The 16,360-nt window shown below is 48.6% G+C and overlaps 1 long non-coding RNA gene across 1 annotated transcript; it reads left to right on the top strand.

The window, feature by feature from the left end:
• The first annotated feature begins 1,592 nt into the window (after nt 1-1,592).
• LOC143122589 (uncharacterized) lies at nt 1,593-3,199 on the top strand. Its single transcript, XR_012986731.1, has 3 exons — nt 1,593-1,905; nt 1,988-2,020; nt 2,101-3,199. It is a non-coding gene; the product is annotated as an uncharacterized LOC143122589 (long non-coding RNA).
• Nucleotides 3,200-16,360: the final 13,161 nt, after the last annotated feature.

Here is a 16,360-nt window from a genome sequence, read left to right as displayed (position 1 = left end):
TCAGTAAAAAAACACAAGAAACAGGACGCAAACACTCAGGTTCTCTGCTTCATAAGATGTCGCGGGCGATCGGGAAAACGCTGAGCAGAGGGCACCGTCGCGTAAAACAACGTGAGTCCGCGGAAACTGCCGGACGGTGCTTCAGGCCGGATTCGAACCGGCGATGCCATTCTTAACGTGCAATGTCGGACAGCGCTGCCTTTCCCATGTGTGCTACGGAGACGCTGATTAATGCAGTGCTCATTATACATGATTAGAGTCTCGTGACTGCCGGCTACTGCGTGCGTGCGTGCGTAGGTCAAAGTCCGCTGATCGCGGCATTCCCCTATTTTGTAAAATTATTTTTTACTCCTCTGGGTGTTGCAATGGATATCAATGATTCATATGATTGCCCTCAGTAAAAAAACACAAGAAACAGGACGCAAACAGTTACAAACACTCAGGTTCTCTGCTTCATAAGATGTCGCGGGCGATCGGGAAGACGCTGAGCAGAGGGCACCGTCGCGTAAAACAACGTGAGACAGCGGAATCGGCCGGATTCGAACCGGCGATGCCATTCTTAAAGTGCTATGTAGCACAGCGCTGCCTTTCCCATGTGTGCTACGGAGACGCTGATTAATGCAGTGCTCATTATACATGATTAGAGTCTCGTGACTGCCGGCTACTGCGTGCGTGCATAGGTCAAAGTCCGCTGATCGCGGCATTCCCCTATTTTGTAAAATTATTTTTTACTCCTCTGGGTGTTGCAATGGATATCAATGATTCATATGATTGCCCTCAGTAAAAAAACACAAGAAACAGGACGCAAACAGTTACAAACACTCAGGTTCTCTGCTTCATAAGATGTCGCGGGCGATCGGGAAGACGCTGAGCAGAGGGCACCGTTGCGTAAAACAACGTGAGTCCGCGGAATCAGCCGGAAGGTGCTTCAGGCCGGATTCGAACTGGCGATGCCATTCTTAAAGTGCTATGTAGCACAGCGCTGCCTTTCCCATGTGTGCTACGGAGACGCTGATTAATGCAGTGCTCAGTATACATGATTAGAGTCTCGTGACTGCCGGCTACTGCGTGCATGCGTGTGTAGGTCAAAGTCCGCTGATTACTGCATTCCCCTATTTTGTAAAATTATTTTTTACTCCTCTGGGTGTTGCAATGGATATCATTGATTCATATGATTGCCCTCAGTAAAAAAACACAAGAAACAGGACGCAAACAGTTACAAACACTCAGGTTCTCTGCTTCATAAGATGTCGCGGGCGATCGGGAAGACGCTGAGCAGAGGGCACCATCGCGTAAAACAACGTGAGTCCGCGGAAACTGCCGGACGGTGCTTCAGGCCGGATTCGAACCGGCGATGCCATTCTTAAAGTGCTATGTAGCACAGCGCTGCCTTTCCCATGTGTGCTACGGAGACGCTGATTAATGCAGTGCTCATTATACATGATTAGAGTCTCGTGACTGCCGGCTACTGCGTGCGTGCGTAGGTCAAAGTCCGCTGATCGCGGCATTCCCCTATTTTGTAAAATTATTTTTTACTCCTCTGGGTGTTGCAATGGATATCAATGATTCATATGATTGCCCTCATGTAGTGGGGTTGGATTGCTCACATTGATGCTGTCACGTCACTATCAGCCTAATTATTTGCCAATCCCCCTGATTAGCAGCTGCTTCCCAAACACCTTTAAAAGACCTGGAAGTACCGGTGAATGACTGCGCTGTAATTCTTGCTCCCCCTCCGTTGAGAATGCTCCCTGTCTAGCGTGGTAGGTCTCCTTTCTTAGCGGGTTGTGTTGGCTTTCCACACTTTGTGTTTTATGGGTTTACCTTTTGTCTTGTAGCCTCGTAACTGCTGTTTGCCTCCTCCACCACTCCTGTTGAGGGTATTCCTATTTCCTGCTAGCTCAGGTAGGCTTCTTAATGTTAGTCTACGCGACACTGTCGCTACAAGTTTAGCCTACCCGTAATGATTTTAACTATGTGTTTATAGTGCGGATCTGTGACCTCACCGTATCTGGAGCGGGTATGTAGCGCAGCATTTTTTATTACGAAGCTATCTGTAAAAATGTATCGTATATTTTAACTCTGATATGCATCTTGCAGGTGCGTGTAGCCTGGTTGACTGGAAGGCCGGACTCACAGGCGCTGCTGTTTTGTCTGATTGATTGCTGTTTGTCTCTTGTCTTGTTTGCAACTTGTGACTATTTCGTGAGTTTATTTTGTTTGTTTGTTCTGTCTTTTGTCCAGTCGCGTATTGTTAGTGTCTGCGTCTGCTTTCGTAGACTCTGTTTATTTTGGGTTTTCTTTTGGTTTCGTTGGTGGAGCTGCCTAATTATAACCTCTACTGCATGAAGCTGCCTAATTATAACATCTATTGCATGAAGCTGCCTAATAATAACATCTATTGCATGAAGCTGCTTAATTATAACATCTACTGCACGTTGCCAGTGTTTCCCGTGCGCTGTGGCACGATTCGTATTTTCCTCCGTTTAATTGTTTGCATGTGATTGTGTATACTGTCGCTTTGCCTGATTTAAGCTTTGTCAGTGTTAAGTGTTGCTGTCATCAGTGTATTGTGGTTGTGTCCTCTTTGGTTTATTTACTGCTATCCTCTGGTGCCTTAATTGTTTTGTCTTTGTTTGTTTGTTTGGCAGGTCGGGGCGCTCCTAAGGGGAGGCTAGGCACCTGGTGGTGGGACCCTATCACTGCATGTTTGCTGTGCTTTATTGTGCTGTGCTGTGCCGTGCTGTGTGGTGCTGTGCTGTGCGGTGAGCTGTGCGGTTCAGTGTACTGCTTACTGCAGCCTGTGTTATAGAGAACTCACTTCACTCCGAGTGTGTGTGCACGTGTGGTTGGTGTGAATCTTGGAACACATCATCAGTAGCGTGCCTCCCTTGGGTAAGCTCCCGCCTAGCTGCACTTATTGAGTTTTGTGGACGTTTGGTCCCTCAATTGCCTAGACTCTAATGTATGATCTATAAGATCTGATTTTAAGAATTTGTCATACACAATGTTTAATAAATATATATTTTTGTATTGTCTCTAACCATTGCGAGTCTTTTAGGTTTCTCCAGCATAAGAGACCTGCAGTTCCACTTCCCCTTTTCCTTTATCATAAATAAACTTCTATTTTATTGGAATTCACGTCTGTTGCGTAGTGCATTTGAACCTGTGTGGGTATTCTATGTGAGGTTACCTTGGTATTTTCCTTGGGGGGGTAATTACAGTAGTTCCCCTGGGGTGGCGTAGTCGGGACTATTAATTGGGGTACACCTTTTCCTCCTCCCCCTTATACTGCTCTGTCACACTCAGTAAAAAAACACAAGAAACAGGACGCAAACACTCAGGTTCTCTGCTTCATAAGATGTCGCGGGCGATCGGGAAGACGCTGAGCAGAGGGCACCGTCGCGTAAAACAACGTGAGTCCGCGGAAACTGCCGGACGGTGCTTCAGGCCGGATTCGCACCGGCGATGCCATTCTTAAAGTGCTATGTAGCACAGCGCTGCCTTTCCCATGTGTGCTACGGAGACGCTGATTAATGCAGTGCTCATTATACATGATTAGAGTCTCGTGACTGCCGGCTACTGCGTGCGTGCGTAGGTCAAAGTCCGCTGATCGCGGCATTCCCCTATTTTGTAAAATTATTTTTTACTCCTCTGGGTGTTGCAATGGATATCAATGATTCATATGATTGCCCTCAGTAAAAAAACACAAGAAACAGGACGCAAACACTCAGGTTCTCTGCTTCATAAGATGTCGCGGGCGATCGGGAAAACGCTGAGCAGAGGGCACCGTCGCGTAAAACAACGTGAGTCCGCGCGGAAACTGCCGGACGGTGCTTCAGGCCGAATTCGAACCGGCGATGCCATTCTTAAAGTGCTATGTAGCACAGCGCTGCCTTTCCCATGTGTGCTACGGAGACGCTGATTAATGCAGTGCTCATTATACATGATTAGAGTCTCGTGACTGCCGGCTACTGCGTGCGTGCGTAGGTCAAAGTCCGCTGATCGCGGCATTCCCCTATTTTGTAAAATTATTTTTTACTCCTCTGGGTGTTGCAATGGATATCAATGATTCATATGATTGCCCTCAGTAAAAAAACACAAGAAACAGGACGCAAACAGTTACAAACACTCAGGTTCTCTGCTTCATAAGATGTCACGGGCGATCGGGAAGACGCTGAGCAGAGGGCACCGTCGCGTAAAACAACGTGAGACAGCGGAATCGGCCGGATTCGAACCGGCGATGCCATTCTTAAAGTGCTATGTAGCACAGCGCTGCCTTTCCCATGTGTGCTACGGAGACGCTGATTAATGCAGTGCTCATTATACATGATTAGAGTCTCGTGACTGCCGGCTACTGCGTGCGTGCATAGGTCAAAGTCCGCTGATCGCGGCATTCCCCTATTTTGTAAAATTATTTTTTACTCCTCTGGGTGTTGCAATGGATATCAATGATTCATATGATTGCCCTCAGTAAAAAAGCAAAAGAAACAGGACGCAAACAGTTACAAACTCTGCTTCATAAGATGTCGCGGGCGATCGGGAAGACGCTAAGCAGAGGGCACGTAGCGTAAAACAACGCGAGACAGCGGAAACGGCCAGACGGTCTTTCAGGCCGGATTCGAACCTGCGATGACATTCTTAAAGTGCTATGTAGCACAGCGCTGCCTTTCCCAGGTGTGCTACGGAGACGCTGATTAAGGCAGTGCTCATTATACATGATTAGAGTCTCGTGACTGCCGGCTACTGCGTGCGTGCGTGCGTAGGTCAAAGTCCGCTGATCGCGGCATTCCCCTATTTTGTAAAATTATTTTTTACTCCTCTGGGTGTTGCAATGGATATCAATGATTCATATGATTGCCCTCAGTAAAAAAACACAAGAAACAGGACGCAAACAGTTACAAACACTCAGGTTGTCTGCTTCATAAGATGTCGCGGGCGATCGGGAAGACGCTGAGCAGAGGGCACCGTGGCGTGAAACAACGTGAGACAGCGGAATCGGCCGGATTCGATCCGACGATGCCATTCTTAAAGTGCTATGTAGCACAGCGCTGCCTTTCCCATGTGTGCTACGGAGACGCTGATTAATGCAGTGCTCAGTATACATGATTAGAGTCTCGTGACTGCCGGCTACTGCGTGCGTGCGTGCGTAGGTCAAAGTCCGCTGATCGCGGCATTCCCCTATTTTGTAAAATTATTTTTTACTCCTCTGGGTGTTGCAATGGATATCATTGATTCATATGATTGCCCTCAGTAAAAGAACACAAGAAACAGGACGCAAACAGTTACAAACACTCAGGTTCTCTGCTTCATAAGATGTCGCGGGTGATCGGGAAGACGCTGAGCAGAGGGCACCGTCGCGTAAAACAACGTGAGTCCGCGGAATCGGCCGGACGGTGCTTCAGGCCGGATTTGAACCGGCGATGCCATTCTTAAAGTGCTATGTAGCACAGCGCTGCCTTTCCCAAGTGTGCTACGGAGACGCTGCTTAATACAGTGCTCATTATACATGATTAGAGTCTCGTGACTGCCGGCTACTGCGTGCGTGCGTGCGTAGGTCAAAGTCCGCTGATCGCGGCATTCCCCTATTTTGTAAAATTATTTTTTACTCCTCTGGGTGTTGCAATGGATATCAATGATTCATATGATTGCCCTCAGTAAAAAAAACACAAGAAACAGGACGCAGACAGTTACAAACACTCAGGTTCTGTGCTTCATAAGATGTCGCGGGCGATTGGGAAGACGCTGAGCAGAGGGCACCGTCGCGTAAAACTACGTGAGTCCGCGGAATCGGCCGGACGGTGCTTCAGGCCGGATTCGAACCGGCGATGCCATTCTTAAAGTGCTATGTAGCACAGCGCTGCCTTTCCCATGTGTGCTACGGAGAAGCTGATTAATGCAGTGCTCATTATACATGATTAGAGTCTCGTGACTGCCGGCTACTGCGTGCGTGCGTGCGTAGGTCAAAGTCCGCTGATCGCGGCATTCCCCTATTTTGTAAAATAATTTTTTACTCCTCTGGGTGTTGCAATGGATATCAATGATTCATAGGATTGCCCTCAGTAAAAAAACACAAGAAACAGGACGCAGACAGTTACAAACACTCAGGTTCTCTGCTTCATAAGATGTCGCGGGCGATCGGGAAGACGCTGAGCAGAGGGCACCTTTGCGTAAAACAACGTGAGTCCGCGGAATCAGCCTGACGGTGCTTCAGGCCGGATTTGAACCTGCGATGCCATTCTTAAAGTGCTATGTAGCACAGCGCTGCCTTTCCCATGTGTGCTACGGAGAAGCTGATTAATGCAGTGCTCATTATACATGATTAGAGTCTCGGGACTGCCGGCTACTGCGTGCGTGCGTGCGTAGGTCAAAGTCCGCTGATCGCGGCATTCCCCTATTTTGTAAAATTATTTTTTACTCCTCTGGGTGTTGCAATGGATATCAATGATTCATAAGATTGCCCTCAGTAAAAAAAACACAAGAAACAGGACGCAAACAGTTACAAACACTCAGGTTCTCTGCTTCATAAGATGTCGCGGGCGATCGGGAAGACGCTGAGCAGAGGGCACCGTCGCGTAAAACAACGTGAGTCCGCGGAATCGGCAGGACGGTGTTTCAGGCCGGATTCGAACCGGCGATGCCATTCTTTAAGTGCTATGTAGCACAGCGTTGCCTTTCCCATGTGTGCTACGGAGAAGCTGATGAATGCAGTGCTCATTATACATGATTAGAGTCTCGGGACTGCCGGCTACTGCGTGCGTGCGTGCGTAGGTCAAAGTCCGCTGATCGCGGCATTCCCCTATTTTGTAAAATTATTTTTTACTCCTCTGGGTGTTGCAATGGATATCAATGATTCATAAGATTGCCCTCAGTAAAAAAAACACAAGAAACAGGACGCAAACAGTTACAAACACTCAGGTTCTCTGCTTCATAAGATGTCGCGGGCGATCGGGAAGACGCTGAGCAGAGGGCACCGTCGCGTAAAACAACGTGAGTCCGCGGAATCGGCAGGACGGTGTTTCAGGCCGGATTCGAACCGGCGATGCCATTCTTTAAGTGCTATGTAGCACAGCGTTGCCTTTCCCATGTGTGCTACGGAGAAGCTGATGAATGCAGTGCTCATTATACATGATTAGAGTCTCGTGACTGCCGGCTACTGCGTGCGTGCGTAGGTCAAAGTCCGCTGATCGCGGCATTCCCCTATTTTGTAAAATTATTTTTTACTCCTCTGGGTGTTGCAATGGATATCAATGATTCATATGATTGCCCTCAGTAAAAAAACACAAGAAACAGGACGCAAACACTCAGGTTCTCTGCTTCATAAGATGTCGCGGGCGATCAGGAAAACGCTGAGCAGAGGGCACCGTCGCGTAAAACAACGTGAGTCTGCGGAAACTGCCGGACGGTGCTTCAGGCCGAATTCGAACCGGCGATGCCATTCTTAAAGTGCTATGTAGCACAGCGCTGTCTTTCCCATGTGTGCTACGGAGACGCTGATTAATGCAGTGCTCATTATACATGATTAGAGTCTCGTGACTGCCGGCTACTGCGTGCGTGCGTGCGTAGGTCAAAGTCCGCTGATCGCGGCATTCCCCTATTTTGTAAAATTATTTTTTACTCCTCTGGGTGTTGCAATGGATATCAATGATTCATATGATTGCCCTCAGTAAAAAAAACACAAGAAACAGGACGCAGACAGTTACAAACACTCAGGTTCTGTGCTTCATAAGATGTCGCGGGCGATTGGGAAGACGCTGAGCAGAGGGCACCGTCGCGTAAAACTACGTGAGTCCGCGGAATCGGCCGGACGGTGCTTCAGGCCGGATTCGAACCGGCGATGCCATTCTTAAAGTGCTATGTAGCACAGCGCTGCCTTTCCCATGTGTGCTACGGAGAAGCTGATTAATGCAGTGCTCATTATACATGATTAGAGTCTCGTGACTGCCGGCTACTGCGTGCGTGCGTGCGTAGGTCAAAGTCCGCTGATCGCGGCATTCCCCTATTTTGTAAAATAATTTTTTACTCCTCTGGGTGTTGCAATGGATATCAATGATTCATAGGATTGCCCTCAGTAAAAAAACACAAGAAACAGGACGCAGACAGTTACAAACACTCAGGTTCTCTGCTTCATAAGATGTCGCGGGCGATCGGGAAGACGCTGAGCAGAGGGCACCATTGCGTAAAACAACGTGAGTCCGCGGAATCAGCCTGACGGTGCTTCAGGCCGGATTTGAACCTGCGATGCCATTCTTAAAGTGCTATGTAGCACAGCGCTGCCTTTCCCATGTGTGCTACGGAGAAGCTGATTAATGCAGTGCTCATTATACATGATTAGAGTCTCGTGACTGCCGGCTACTGCGTGCGTGCGTGCGTGCGTGCGTAGGTCAAAGTCCGCTGATCGCGGGATTCCCCTATTTTGTAAAATAATTTTTTACTCCTCTGGGTGTTGCAATGGATATCAATGATTCATAAGATTGCCCTCAGTAAAAAAACACAAGAAACAGGACGCAGACAGTTACAAACACTCAGGTTCTCTGCTTCATAAGATGTCGCGGGCAATCGGGAAGACGCTGAGCAGAGGGCACTGTCGCGTAAAACAACGTGAGTCGGCGGAAACTGCCGGACGGTGCTTCAGGCCAGATTCGAACCGGAGATGCCATTCTTAAAGTGCTATGTAGGACAGCGCTGCCTTTCCCATGTGTGCTACGGAGACGCTGATTAATGCAGTGCTCATTATACATGATTAGAGTCTCGTGACTGCCGGCTACTGCGTGCGTGCGTGCGTAGGTCAAAGTCCGCTGATCGCGGCATTCCCCTATTTTGTAAAATTATGTTTTACTCCTCTGGGTGTTGCAATGGATATCAATGATTCATATGATTGCCCTCAGTAAAAAAACACAAGAAACAGGACGCAGACAGTTACAAACACTCAGGTTCTCTGCTTCATAAGATGTCGCGGGCGATCGGGAAGACGCTGAGCAGAGGGCACCGTCGCGTAAAAAAACGTGAGTCCGCGGAATCGGACGGTGCTTCAGGCCGGATTCGAACCGGCGATGCCATTCTTAAAGTGCTATGTAGCACAGCGCTGCCTTTCCCATGTGTGCTACGGAGAAGCTGATTAATGCAGTGGTCATTATACATGATTAGAGTCTCGTGACTGCCGGCTACTGCGTGCGTGCGTAGGTCAAAGTCCGCTGATCGCGGCATTCCCCTATTTTGTAAAATATTTTTTTACTCCTCTGGGTGTTGCAATGGATATCAATGATTCATAGGATTGCCCTCAGTAAAAAAACACAAGAAACAGGACGCAGACAGTTACAAACACTCAGGTTCTCTGTTTCATAAGATGTCGCTGGCGATCGGGAAGACGCTGAGCAGAGGGCACCGTCGCGTAAAACAACGTGCGTCGGCGAAATCGGCCGGACGGTGATTCATGCCGGATTCGAACCAGCGATGCTATTCTTAAAGTGCTATGTAGCACAGCGCTGCCTTTCCCATGTGTGCTACGGAGACGCTGATTAATACAGTGCTCATTATACATGATTAGAGTCTCGTGACTGCCGGCTACTGCGTGCGTGCGTGCGTAGGTCAAAGTCCGCTGATCGCGGCATTCCCCTTTTTTGTAAAATTATTTTTTACTCCTCTGGGTGTTGCAATGAATATCAATGATACATATGATTGCCCTCAGTAAAAAAAAAAAGAAACAGGACGCAGACAGTTACAAACACTCAGGTTCTCTGCTTCATAAGATGTCGCGGGCGATCGGGAAGACGCTGAGCAGAGGGCACCGTCGCGTAAAACAACGTGAGTCCGCGGAAACTGCCGGACGGTGCTTCAGGCCGGATTCGAACCGGTGATGCCATTCTTAACGTGCTATGTAGGACAGCGCTGCCTTTCCCATGTGTGCTACGGAGACGCTGATGTAGAGCTCATTATACATGATTAGAGTCTCGTGACTGCCGGCTACTGCGTGCGTGCGTGCGTAGGTCAAAGTCCGCTGATCGAGGCATTCCCCTATTTTGTAAAATTATTTTTTACTCCTCTGGGTGTTGCAATGGATATCATTGATTCATATGATTGCCCTCAGTAAAAAAACACAAGAAACAGGACGCAAACAGTTACAAACACTCAGGTTCTCTGCTTCATAAGATGTCCGGGCGATCGGGAAGACGCTGAGCAGAGGGCACCGTCGCGTAAAACAACGTGAGTCCGCGGAAACTGCCGGACGGTGCTTCAGGCCGGAATCGAACCGGCGATGCCATTCTTAAAGTGCTATGTAGCACAGCGCTGCCTTTCCCATGTGTGCTACGGAGACGCTGATTAATGCAGTGCTCATTATACATGATTAGAGTCTCGTGACTGCCGGCTACTGCGTGCGTGCATAGGTCAAAGTCCGCTGATCGCGGCATTCCCCTATTTTGTAAAATTATTTTTTACTCCTCTGGGTGTTGCAATGGATATCAATGATTCATATGATTGCCCTCAGTAAAAAAACACAAGAAACAGGACGCAAACAGTTACAAACACTCAGGTTCTCTGCTTCATAAGATGTCGCGGGCGATCGGGAAGACGCTGAGCAGAGGGCACCGTCGCGTAAAACAACGTGAGACAGCGGCCGATTCGGACGGTGCTTCAGGCCGGATTCGAACCGGCGACGCCATTCTTAAAGTGCTATGTAGCACAGCGCTGACTTTTACCATGTGTGCTACGGAGACGCTGATTAATGCAGTGCTCATTATACATGATTAGAGTCTCGTGACTGCCGGCTACTGCGTGCGTGCGTAGGTCAAAGTCCACTGATCGCGGCATTCCCCTATTTTGTAAAATTATTTTTTACTCCTCTAGGTGTTGCAATGGATATCAATGATTCATATGATTGCCCTCAGTAAAAAAATACAAGAAACAGGACGCAATCAGTTACAAACACTCAGGTTCTCTGCTTCATAAGATGTCGCAGGCGATCGGGAAGACGCTGAGCAGAGGGCACCATCGCGTAAAACAACGTGCGTCGGCGAAATCGGCCGGACGGTGCTTCAGGACGGATTCGAACCGGCGATGCCATTCTTAAAGTGCTATGTAGCACAGCGCTGCCTTTCCCATGTGTGCTACGGAGAAGCTGATTAATGCAGTGCTCATTATACATGATTAGAGTCTCGTGACTGCCGGCTACTGCGTGCGTGCGTGCGTAGGTCAAAGTCCGCTGATCGCGGCATTCCCCTATTTTGTAAAATTATTTTTTACTCCTCTGGGTGTTGCAATAGATATTAATGATTCATAGGATTGCCCTCAGTAAAAAAACACAAGAAACAGGAAGCAGACAGTTACAAACACTCAGGTTCTCTGCTTCATAAGATGTCGCGGGCGATCGGGAAGACGCTGAGCAGAGGGCACCGTCGCGTAAAACAACGTGAGTCCGCGGAATCGGCCGGCCGGTGCTTCAGGACGGATTCGAACCGGCGATGCCATTCTTAAAGAGCTATGTAGCACAGCGCTGCCTTTCCCATGTGTGCTACGGAGAAGCTGATTAATGCAGTGCTCATTATACATGATTAGAGTCTCGTGACTGCCGGCTACTGCGTGCGTGCGTGCGTAGGTCAAAGTCCGCTGATCGCAGCATTCCCCTATTTTGTAAAATTATTTTTTACTCCTCTGGGTGTTGCAATGGATATCAATGATTCATATGATTGCCCTCAGTAAAAAAACACAAGAAACAGGACGCAGACAGTTACAAACACTCAGGTTCTCTGCTTCATAAGATGTCGCGGGTGATCGGGAAGACGCTGAGCAGAGGGCACCGTCGCGTAAAACAACGTGAGTCCGCGGAATCGGCCGGACGGTGCTTCAGGCCGGATTTGAACTGGCGATGCCATTCTTAAAGTGCTATGTAGCACAGCGCTGCCTTTCCCATGTGTGCTACGGAGAAGCTGATTAATGCAGTGCTCATTATACATGATTAGAGTCTCGTGACTGCCGGCTACTGCGTGCGTGCGTAGGTCAAAGTCCGCTGATCGCGGCATTCCCCTATTTTGTAAAATTATTTTTTACTCCTCTGGGTGTTGCAATGGATATCAATGATTCATATGATTGCCCTCAGTAAAAAAACACAAGAAACAGGACGCAAACACTCAGGTTCTCTGCTTCATAAGATGTCGCGGGCGATCGGGAAAACGCTGAGCAGAGGGCACCGTCGCGTAAAACAACGTGAGTCCGCGGAAACTGCCGGACGGTGCTTCAGGCCGGATTCGAACCGGCGATGCCATTCTTAACGTGCAATGTCGGACAGCGCTGCCTTTCCCATGTGTGCTACGGAGACGCTGATTAATGCAGTGCTCATTATACATGATTAGAGTCTCGTGACTGCCGGCTACTGCGTGCGTGCGTGCGTAGGTCAAAGTCCGCTGATCGCGGCATTCCCCTATTATGTAAAATTATTTTTTACTCCTCTGGGTGTTGCAATGGATATCAATGATTCATATGATTGCCCTCAGTAAAAAAAACACAAGAAACAGGACGCAATCAGTTACAAACACTCAGGTTCTCTGCTTCATAAGATGTCGCGGGCGATCGGGAAGACGCTGAGCAGAGGGCACCGTCGCGTAAAACAACGTGAGTCCGCGGAAACTGCAGGACGGTGCTTCAGGCCGGATTCGAACCGGTGATGCCATTCTTAACGTGCTATGTAGGACAGCGCTGCCTTTCCCATGTGTGCTACGGAGATGCTGATGTAGTGCTCATTATACATGATTAGAGTCTCGTGACTGCCGGCTACTGCGTGCGTGCGTGCGTAGGTCAAAGTCCGCTGATCGAGGCATTCCCCTATTTTGTAAAATTATTTTTTACTCCTCTGGGTGTTGCAATGGATATCATTGATTCATATGATTGCCCTCAGTAAAAAAACACAAGAAACAGGACACAAACAGTTACAAACACTCAGGTTCTCTGCTTCATAAGATGTCCGGGCGATCGGGAAGACGCTGAGCAGAGGGCACCGTCGCGTAAAACAACGTGAGTCCGCGGAAACTGCCGGACGGTGCTTCAGGCCGGAATCGAACCGGCGATGCCATTCTTAAAGTGCTATGTAGCACAGCGCTGCCTTTCCCATGTGTGCTACGGAGACGCTGATTAATGCAGTGCTCATTATACATGATTAGAGTCTCGTGACTGCCGGCTACTGCGTGCGTGCGTGCGTAGGTCTAAGTCCGCTGATCGCGGCATTCCCCTATTTTGTAAAATTATTTTTTACTCCTCTGGGTGTTGCAATGGATATCAATGATTCATATGATTGCCCTCAGTAAAAAAACACAAGAAACAGGACGCAAACAGTTACAAACACTCAGGTTCTCTGTTTCATAAGATGTCGCGGGCGATCGGGAAGACGCTGAGCAGAGGGCACCGTCGCGTAAAACAACGTGAGACAGCGGAATCGGCCGGATTCGAACCGGCGATGCCATTCTTAAAGTGCTATGTAGCACAGCGCTGCCTTTCCCATGTGTGCTACGGAGACGCTGATTAATACAGTGCTCATTATACATGATTAGAGTCTCGTGACTGCCGGCTACTGCGTGCGTGCGTGCGTAGGTCAAAGTCCGCTGATCGCGGCATTCCCCTATTATGTAAAATTATTTTTTACTCCTCTGGGTGTTGCAATGGATATCAATGATTCATATGATTGCCCTCAGTAAAAAAAACACAAGAAACAGGACGCAATCAGTTACAAACACTCAGGTTCTCTGCTTCATAAGATGTCGCGGGCGATCGGGAAGACGCTGAGCAGAGGGCACCGTCGCGTAAAACAACGTGAGACAGCGGCCGATTCGGACGGTGCTTCAGGCCGGATTCGAACCGGCGACGCCATTCTTAAAGTGCTATGTAGCACAGCGCTGACTTTTACCATGTGTGCTACGGAGACGCTGATTAATGCAGTGCTCATTATACATGATTAGAGTCTCGTGACTGCCGGCTACTGCGTGCGTGCGTAGGTCAAAGTCCACTGATCGCGGCATTCCCCTATTTTGTAAAATTATTTTTTACTCCTCTAGGTGTTGCAATGGATATCAATGATTCATATGATTGCCCTCAGTAAAAAAATACAAGAAACAGGACGCAATCAGTTACAAACACTCAGGTTCTCTGCTTCATAAGATGTCGCAGGCGATCGGGAAGACGCTGAGCAGAGGGCACCATCGCGTAAAACAACGTGCGTCGGCGAAATCGGCCGGACGGTGATTCATGCCGGATTCGAACCAGCGATGCTATTCTTAAAGTGCTATGTAGCACAGCGCTGCCTTTCCCATGTGTGCTACGGAGACGCTGATTAATACAGTGCTCATTATACATGATTAGAGTCTCGTGACTGCCGGCTACTGCGTGCGTGTGTGCGTAGGTCAAAGTCCGCTGATCGCGGCATTCCCCTATTTTGTAAAATTATTTTTTACTCCTCTGGGTGTTGCAATGGATATCAATGATTCATATGATTGCCCTCAGTAAAAAAAACACAAGAAACAGGACGCAATCAGTTACAAACACTCAGGTTCTCTGCTTCATAAGATGTCGCGGGCGATCGGGAAGACGCTGAGCAGAGGGCACCGTCGCGTAAAACAACGTGAGTCCGCGGAAACTGCAGGACGGTGCTTCAGGCCGGATTCGAACCGGTGATGCCATTCTTAACGTGCTATGTAGGACAGCGCTGCCTTTCCCATGTGTGCTACGGAGACGCTGATGTAGTGCTCATTATACATGATTAGAGTCTCGTGACTGCCGGCTACTGCGTGCGTGCGTGCGTAGGTCAAAGTCCGCTGATCGAGGCATTCCCCTATTTTGTAAAATTATTTTTTACTCCTCTGGGTGTTGCAATGGATATCATTGATTCATATGATTGCCCTCAGTAAAAAAACACAAGAAACAGGACACAAACAGTTACAAACACTCAGGTTCTCTGCTTCATAAGATGTCCGGGCGATCGGGAAGACGCTGAGCAGAGGGCACCGTCGCGTAAAACAACGTGAGTCCGCGGAAACTGCCGGACGGTGCTTCAGGCCGGAATCGAACCGGCGATGCCATTCTTAAAGTGCTATGTAGCACAGCGCTGCCTTTCCCATGTGTGCTACGGAGACGCTGATTAATGCAGTGCTCATTATACATGATTAGAGTCTCGTGACTGCCGGCTACTGCGTGCGTGCGTGCGTAGGTCTAAGTCCGCTGATCGCGGCATTCCCCTATTTTGTAAAATTATTTTTTACTCCTCTGGGTGTTGCAATGGATATCAATGATTCATATGATTGCCCTCAGTAAAAAAACACAAGAAACAGGACGCAAACAGTTACAAACACTCAGGTTCTCTGTTTCATAAGATGTCGCGGGCGATCGGGAAGACGCTGAGCAGAGGGCACCGTCGCGTAAAACAACGTGAGACAGCGGAATCGGCCGGATTCGAACCGGCGATGCCATTCTTAAAGTGCTATATGTAGCACAGCGCTGCCTTTCCCATGTGTGCTACGGAGACGCTGATTAATGCAGTGCTCAGTATACATGATTAGAGTCTCGTGACTGCCGGCTACTGCGTGCGTGCGTGCGTAGGTCAAAGTCCGCTGATCGCGGCATTCCCCTATTTTGTAAAATTATTTTTTACTCCTCTGGGTGTTGCAATAGATATTAATGATTCATAGGATTGCCCTCAGTAAAAAAACACAAGAAACAGGAAGCAGACAGTTACAAACACTCAGGTTCTCTGCTTCATAAGATGTCGCGGGCGATCGGGAAGACGCTGAGCAGAGGGCACCGTCGCGTAAAACAACGTGAGTCCGCGGAATCGGCCGGCCGGTGCTTCAGGACGGATTCGAACCGGCGATGCCATTCTTAAAGAGCTATGTAGCACAGCGCTGCCTTTCCCATGTGTGCTACGGAGAAGCTGATTAATGCAGTGCTCATTATACATGATTAGAGTCTCGTGACTGCCGGCTACTGCGTGCGTGCGTGCGTAGGTCAAAGTCCGCTGATCGCGGCATTCCCCTATTTTGTAAAATTATTTTTTACTCCTCTGGGTGTTGCAATGGATATCAATGATTCATATGATTGCCCTCAGTAAAAAAACACAAGAAACAGGACGCAGACAGTTACAAACACTCAGGTTCTCTGCTTCATAAGATGTCGCGGGTGATCGGGAAGACGCTGAGCAGAGGGCACCGTCGCGTAAAACAACGTGAGTCCGCGGAATCGGCCGGACGGTGCTTCAGGCCGGATTTGAACCGGCGATGCCATTCTTAAAGTGCTATGTAGCACAGCGCTGCCTTTCCCATGTGTGCTACGGAGAAGCTGATTAATGCAGTGCTCATTATACATGATTAGAGTCTCGTGACTGCCG

This window comes from Alosa pseudoharengus, unplaced genomic scaffold (assembly GCF_046254945.1).
Source record: "Alosa pseudoharengus isolate Yale_2024_CS ecotype anadromous, Long Island Sound unplaced genomic scaffold, YU_APseudo_1.1 YU_APseudo_1.1_scf_14, whole genome shotgun sequence".
Lineage (NCBI taxonomy): Eukaryota > Metazoa > Chordata > Actinopteri > Clupeiformes > Clupeidae > Alosa > Alosa pseudoharengus.
This window is presented reverse-complemented; position numbering and strand designations above follow the sequence as displayed.